This window comes from Cryptomeria japonica, chromosome 1 (genome assembly GCF_030272615.1).
Source record: "Cryptomeria japonica chromosome 1, Sugi_1.0, whole genome shotgun sequence".
In the NCBI taxonomy this organism is placed as follows: domain Eukaryota; kingdom Viridiplantae; phylum Streptophyta; class Pinopsida; order Cupressales; family Cupressaceae; genus Cryptomeria; species Cryptomeria japonica.
The window spans coordinates 207323677-207332115 of record NC_081405.1 but is presented as its reverse complement, the minus strand read 5'-3'; the positions used below and the strand labels follow the sequence as shown (position 1 = coordinate 207332115).

At 34.6% G+C, this 8439-nt stretch overlaps 1 protein-coding gene across 2 annotated transcripts in view; it reads left to right on the top strand.

The window, feature by feature from the left end:
• The first annotated feature begins 2588 nt into the window (after positions 1-2588).
• The window catches only part of LOC131044423 (uncharacterized), an 88412-nt gene continuing 82561 nt past the window's right edge, over positions 2589-8439 (top strand). The window contains exon 1 of one of the 2 annotated variants that reach the window (XM_057977743.2): positions 2589-2856. The gene's annotated coding sequence lies outside the window, so the exon portion shown is untranslated. The remainder of the gene's footprint in view (positions 2857-8439) is intronic. The other variant, XM_057977745.2, reaches the window with a different exon arrangement.

Sequence of the window (8439 nt, the reverse complement as noted above, 5' to 3'; positions counted from 1 at the left end):
GTATTCACTCAAATCCTTCTTCCAACCACCATTTCGGCTTAAAACAAAGCATATGTATAGTATATACATGAGTGAAAACTTGAATGAATCCATATTGTGGGATCCCAAGCATGGATTAGTCAAGTGGAGTTATTTTGGAGCTTCAAACCCTTGACAGGGTAGCAAGCACCCAGTTTTAGAAATAGTTTTGTAATTTCAAACTTTTTGAAGAAACCAATGCCACAATCAACTAAAAAGCATTAAAAAAGTACCATGAACACTTTACAAAAGGTACAGTATGGATTAAGAAGGTACAGTATGGACCATTGCTCTAAAAGATACAAAAACCAGTCATAAAGCCATTATTTTCTGATTTTATTGAAGAACCTTTTGTTTTAACAATCACCAACCCTTTCCAAGGAAAAGGGAGCCCTTTTATAGTTTTTCCAGTTGGTTATCAAGCCTTAGTATGGACATGAGGCTTTCATAACTTCAATTTGCAAGAAAAACCCCAAAATGACAACTTTTGACAACTTTTTAAGCCAAATGACAACTTTTCTTGCTCCAAGATGCATTTTTCACAGCCTAACCTTATCAACTTGTCTAAACCACTTAGACATGCCTAAAAACACCTAAAAAACATGTTCCAATGCTTTGGAAAGCACTAGAAAACTATTTTTGGCAATTTTGCACATTTTTGCCAAAAATTGTCAACTCAAGGCCTAAAAGGCACAACTTGATCTCTAGAGCCCAAAATGAGATCAAAACCACTAAACCTGACCCAAAACAACCTAAAACAACATAATTAACCTAACACAAGACTTTACAAACATTAAAGCATTAAATACTCAAAAATGGGAGTTTTGCTCAACTAGGTGCTCCTGCACCAGAGTAGTTGAACACTTTTTTTCCTTTATCGATTTTATTTTAATCTTTCACTTTAAGAGCTTTAAATGGAATTGAATTAAATTGGACATGTTTTTAAATGTTGAATACAAAAGTTTGATATTTAGACATGACATTCATTCCTCTCTATATTACCTTCATTGCTCTCTAGTTTTGTTTTGCTCCTCAATCTGTTATCCATCATAATCTCAAATCACCACTCAATATAATAACAATTGCATGAGATTGTCCTAGCGGATGCAGGGGCCTTTCCTATTGAGGCATCAACTATATTCTGATCGCTAAGTTACTTAAGGAAGATAGAAAACATGGAGATACATTGCTCGCCAAAAATTGGCAGTGGGAGAGAAGTTAGTCAGAAGGAAGAGCACATGGATAAAACAAAACATTAAATGGATGAATAAATGGAATATTAACCTAAAAGATTGCCCAAATAACAATGGAGAAATAGAAAAATACGTGCAAGAAAAATTCAAAGAAAACATGCGTGTAGGTCAAATAGGGAGGAAAAATGAATACTATATTAAACATTTCAATCCCACACATGACCATACACAAAAGAACTACATAGGAATGGACATAAAATTGAAGGCAAAAATGTCAATTGCTCAAATAAGGACCGGCTCACATAAAATCAAATGCAAAACAGGGAGATGGATGATACTTAGAGAGGAATGAGAACATATAAGATGTAGATACTGCACTCAAGGGGTGATGGAGATTGAAAGGCATTACATCATGGAGTGTCCAACCTACAATGACATCTAGATCAACTATGTTAAGACAATAAATATAAACAACTTGAGTAACCTATTTGACGATGAAAAGATAACAAGAGTTGTAGATTTCCTAATCAAGATACACAACAAAATATCCAAGATGCAGAAGGAGAAGGAGATTTATCACTCACAATATTTCATTTGGATTTGTTCGGGCTTTGCATGCCTCCTTTTACTAGTTATCCATGGGTCCCATAGGTTGTTTGGCCTCATGGACATTATTAAAAATATTCATTCATTTATCCCTTACTCAAATAATTGAATGAATGTTGTTAATGACGTCCACGAGGCCAAACAACCTATGGGACCCACAAATAGCTAGCAAAAGAAGGCATGCAAAGCCTGCACAAACCCAAATGAGATTCTGTGACTGTTAAACCTCTTTCTCCTTCTGCATCTTGGATCTTACTTGATTAGGAAATCTGCAACTCTTGGTATCTTTTCTTCGTCAAATAGATTATTCAAGGTGTTTACATTTAGTGTCTCAACATAGTTAATCCGAATGTCACTATAGGCTGGACACTCCATGATATAATAACATTTAGTCTCCACCACCCCTTAAGTGCAATATCTACATCTTCTATCTTCCCATTCCTCTTTGGGTATCATTCATTTCCAAGTTTCACATGTGAATTGATGTGAGCTAGTCTTTATTTGAACAATTAGAAGATAAATCTCTTTTCCTACCAAACAATTTGAAAACTACCAATTTAATAATACACTTCCCCTTGATCTTCATTGGAGTTACACTCTTTGTCTACCAATTTAACCTAGAAACATGAATATATTCTCTAAATTTCCCTATCAACATCCATTTTAAACATCAAACATGCAAACAATAATATTTAAATTAATATAAACTCCATTTCATCAAAATCATTCTTGATTATAAAGTGGAAGATAACCGAAGTGATCCTCCCGGCGTTTTTTAAAGAAAAATTAAATTAAAAATAAACGTGCATTTGCAGGTCTCGTAGCTTTATTCTTCCATTAAAGAGTAACAATAAGATAAACACAAATCAATAAAATAGCTTTTGTAAACGCAACATGGTCGTTATGGAGTTCTCTAAACGCAATATGCATGATCAGGGTAGTTACAAAAAAACCATGCGAATTGGTGCAGATTCCGCTGTAAAAGTTTACGGCGACTGAAATATCTGTCTTTGCTGTAAACTGGGATTTTTCTTTTAAGGTATGGATATGGATTACAATTTCTCCTTTAAATTCGCCTAAATATAAAGCAATTTGATAACATTAGTAATCTCTAGGGTTTTCGGGGTTTAATGTGTGGACTATCTGAATTCATAATGACATTGCTGGTTAACCAATGTGAAAATATTGATTGATTACTTAGATGCTTTGCATGAATGGAGGGAAAAACATGTTGTCAATAAATCTCTGTGATCATATTTATCATTATATATTTCGGATGTTTGTGGCAGAGATATTTTTTATACTTTTAGTTTTTGTGTAAAATGTTTGAACTCAATTTTTTTTAATTTCGTAATTTTTCCTTCTACTCAGGTGACATGACAGGGGTATGTATTTTGTTAAATGCAGTCGGGTTTTGTACTGGTTACATCTGGCAGGATAAATCGCTCCCAGCGAGTTGGATGTAGTATTTGACCTATTTTACCTGATTTTCACACATGATCATGGCTTTCAATATTAATCATATCTCTTGATGATTTGAGGTTGAATCTTCACTGTGGCGAATCCAATGCTGTCACTTCTTCAGTTCATCCCATTCAAGCAAATTTTGAATTGCATTTGGAACCCTAATATTACCTTCTTTTAAGGCCCCTCTATATCGGCAACCATCTCAGCCAATGCCAAACACACTATCCCTTCGAATCATGTTGTTGTTTGAGTAGCAGACATATCGATGCTGAAATCGCTAATGCAGTTGGCACTAACATTGCAACATTCTGCTTCCACACAAGAGTCAATACAAGTCTGCACAGTTTTCTTGACCACCATGTCACTACGAGTTATGAACATTTTGTCTATGAATAACACTAAACACCTGGATGGTTAACAATTGTTGAGTAAGCAGTCTTGCTGACTCCCACATAACAAGCAGTGAAGCTCGTTATGATGGTTTTTTATAGAATAAAAATAAAAAACTCAATTGAAGCACATATTAATATATTTCAATAAAAAATTTAAACCTATTCCTTACAAAATTTAGGGCAAAATGGGAACAATTTTTCAGATTTTCTTAATGCTTGCCGACTTTCAAACTTCATGGATTAAAATTTGTAAACGCTGTGACATAGGTTATATCCTAATAATATGTTTGACAAGGCTTACATTGCAACCATATTTATAAACATTTTACAGACCATATGGATGACAGCTCTAATTGTAGGGACAAACAAGAAATTACAAAGACATTGATGATAGTTGAAGTTTTAGACTTTTTGTCACTTTGGCCAGGAAGAATTGTGTGGTTATTGCCATTTTTTTCCATAGCTTCTTGATGATAATTATACGGCTATAAACCTCTTCTTCTGTGACTCATGAATGGAGTCATTCCTCTCTAGTCTGGTTTAATTAATCTACCATCATCTAGGAAATACTGTTTGAAAGCGTCAATAGAGTAAAGCTAGTTCATCCTAACATAGCATTTTTTAACATGGTGTAGCCGCATAACAGTCATAAGATCAGAAATGCACTGGCACAGATAATTGATGTTTTACTTACAATCTTCTGCCTCCTCTAAAGTTTATTTGTGTTCAAGTTGAGAGTACATGAGAGAGAATAGTTGCAAATCACACTTGGAGGCATCATCTGTTGATTAACCACTTGAAATGTTCTCATGATGTTTGGTTTGAATGACTGTAAACTTTCAATGTTCCTCATGTCTCCTCTGTAGAAATATGAACATGAACATCCTTATATTTTGGCCATTTTTCTCATTTAGTCCTTCATCATTTATCCGGTCAATATTTATCCTATTAAAGTCATCACCAACTAAAGTAACCTCAAGGCTTTACATCTAAATTCAGGTGGTATGGAGACATATATGCTCAAGTTTCTTTCTTAGTTTTACCACTCAAGATTCAATTCGTGTAGATATCATCTTGATAAGGGGAATTTGTTGATGTATACTGCTCAAGTTTGATTAGCTCGAGCAATACTTTAATCTTTCCAATTTTTTGTGCCTTGTTTACCTCCATAATTTCGTTTTTGTAGTTTTGTTTATTTCTTACATATATAATCAAACAAAATTAGAATACCCAAAGAAGTTCTTTTGGGAATCTTTCCCTGGGAGCTATTGATATTGGATTTAAGTTATAGACGTAATGAAAGCTCTTTAGAATTAATGATTGCAAAAAACTTTGAAACTCAAAAGTACAGATAATAGACAAGGAACCTTTCTTTCAATTTTTGACAGATGTTTTGAAGCATACAAATAACAAACAAGAATCCTTTTTTTTTTCAATCTTTCACAAAAGCTTTAAAGCTTTAATTTCAACAATCAAGAAGCTTTCAAAAAGATAACTAAACCTAAATCTAAATTCTTTCTACTCAAGGAAAATTTACTCTATATTGATAACACCTCTTTAACAGACAATAAAAACAATCTAACTAACCAAATAAACCTACTCTGAAATAAACAAAATTTAAATGAAAACATCTATCCTTGGGATCAGATTTATCCAAGATATGGAGCAGGTTTAATGGGTGGTAACAATGTCCCTTTTTATCCTAGCTGAAGCTTTCCTTTCATATCCTTCAACTTTTAGAACTCTCCAATGGTGAAAAGGAGGGATAAACTTAGCCGGAATAACTGACATAAATGCTGGGAGGTGGCTGTACAACGGCATGCGAGAAATCAAAATAAAAGGTTTGAAGCCACTTGGTGGATGCAATGACTTGGGCTCAATGATGTTAAGAGCTTGCAAAAGATGTTAAGAAGCTTGCAAAAGATGTGCAAGTTTTGGGAGCATGCGAGTTCCTCTCAAATCCACGTGAAGCTAGAGCTGCTCAACACACAAATATGAAGCCTTCTAATGATTGAAAAATTGGTATCTATAGGAAAGCATGATTAACTTTAGGTTTTTAGATAGAAACAAAGATACTCTTAAAGACAGCTGACCTAAAAGAGTCCCAAAATACTTGTCTTAATCTGAAATCAAGGAATATTTCACTTTAACACACATATTTGTATGAACCATTGCTACAAGACTCGAACTTGCTTCAGACTCAACAAGTTGATGTTTGACTTGGACTCAGACTTGGCACTGAGACTCGACAAATTAAAAAAAACCATGAAATATTTTTTGGGATTTAAAACTTGTTTCATGCACTCTTTACTAAATGAATTTAAAAACACAATAAAATAATCAAATAAAAGCTACTTGACCATATAGACATATATTTTGATCACATGAGTAAAAAAACTAAAATAAAAAAACGAATTTTAATATTTAGTTGAAGATAGCAACATTTTTAGATGTATAATATTAAAAATATTGTCAAATGTATACAAATCTCACGAATTATGAAATCCATGGCATCACAACAAATATCAAAACTGAAAATGTAAGTCTATTGTGTTGTCCCCATCCTAGTCAGGGGTTTAGAGCTGATGAGTTAGCTTATTTTTTGGACCCTCGTAGGCTAACAGGGTATGGATAGAGGGTCATGGAGACAGTGGATGGAAGATGATGTTCTTCAGTTCAGTGTCGGGTTCAGTTCAGGCTTCGTTTGAGCAGTATTTGACTCCATTTGAGGGATTTGCTATTTATAGCATTTTGGCTATTTATAGATGGGAAGTTGGCTATTTTTAGATAGGCCTCTGGTCACATGGGTTTTGGGAGTTTTATCTCCAGCTTCTGACAGTTCATCTTTTGGAGTCATATTGAGAGAGATACTAATTTTTCAGTGAATTACAGGCTATATTTAATTAATGACGTTATTATAAAATCACATTTAAATTTATTTACTTTATAATAAAATATTTCATTTAAATTTATTTAAGTGACTTATTATTTTTGTCTATAGTTGGGTGCCTATATTAAAAGTGTTTTAACACTTATGATATTTTCTTTAACCCTAAAAGCAACCCTAAATAAAAATCGTGGGTTTTTGCATAAAGCCGCCCCCTTGAGAAATCAAACTCATTAATTTGTTGATTATTTGATATCTCATTCCTCTCTGGGTTTTGGAGCTTGAGGGTTTCAGACTGGATTCTTCGTTGAAGAATGTCTATTCTTCAGTGCATGGTAATGGTGAGACTGTGAAAGATTAGTTGAATTGTTGCAGCTGTGGGTGGCTTCATTCAGAAGTCAAATTGGTGATGATTGTAGGCAGATTTGGCTTCTTACAGGGCAGATTTGCTGTAGGTTTTCTTATTTGCTGTTATTGCTGTTAATTTTTTGTGGTTTGGAAGCCTCTTTTTCCAAACACATAGCTTGCTCATTAATTGGCGCCATCTTTTAATGTTTGGGTGTCTTATTATTAAATAAAAGCAGATCTGGATTGTTTCCAGAATAAAAATCAGAACTTTGTAAGTTGCTGATTTAATCTTTTCATTTCAATAAATTGGCTAAGGACCTACGGGTATGCTTCTAAATTCTCCAATTTATTGTTTCAGCTGATTATTTCATGTATTATTTCAATATGTGTTGAAGATTAATGAAACCCCATCTGCAACTTCTGTCTATTTTTGAAAGACCATCTTAATAATAAAAAATACAAAAAGAATTACAATTTACAGCAGGTTGAAGAATTGAACCAGCAAGGGTTCATCACAGTGGTATCAGAGCTCTGATCCTGCCATCCTGGAGGGTTGGGGGATTTTATATGTATCACCAACAGTTTGGGCATCACAGGTTTTATACCCACAGGAGATTCGATTGTTAGGGAAACCAATTTCATTTTGGTCAGAACCAAATTGAAAATAAGGGTGACAGAAATGAAGAAGCCACCAGAAACATTACATAGAATGATGACAATGAGGCAAGGGAGGTCATGAGAGGTATAACATCTGGACAACAACAGGTAGCAACAGTGTTGCAACAGCTGACTACCGCCATACAACAACTTTCAATACCTAAAGGTAATGATCATAATCAAGAAGAGAATGGCAGTATTGCTGGTCATTCTAGAGCACGTGTGACTAACACACGCACATATGACAGACCCACACACCCCACTTTTGTCAGAGCTGAACCTGAAGATGAGGTTGATTCTGAAGCTGGAGATGACATGGTTTTTGGTGACAATTTCATGGCAATGCATGATGAGTGGGATAGATTACCACAGAGAGTTAAGGATCACCTTAACTTTGACAGGTATACTAGTCAGAAGAGAGATCATAACAGGAATTGGAATAATTAGAAACCTTGGAACAAAACTAATGATCTCAAATATGCAATCAACAAGCTCACACTTTTTACTTTTGATGGCAGCGGTAGAGTTACAGCCAGAGCTTGGATTAGCAAGTTGGATACCTTCTTGACCCTACGTCCTATGTCAGAAGAAGATGCTATTAAGTTTGCAGCTTTGCATTTGGATGGGGTAGCCCATGATTGGTGGCACCATGGGATGGTGACTTTGCATCATGACCTTATTACTACATACCAAGAATTCACTGACATATTGGTTGAACGTTTTGATAAAAGAGATCAGAGTTGTATTTCAGGGATCTAGCCCAGCTGAAACAAATGGGCAGCTTGGAATCTTACATTAGTGAATTTCAGAAGCTTTTAGTTATGGTAACTAACATCTCAGAGAGAAGGCTGGTCATTCTTTTTGTTGAAGG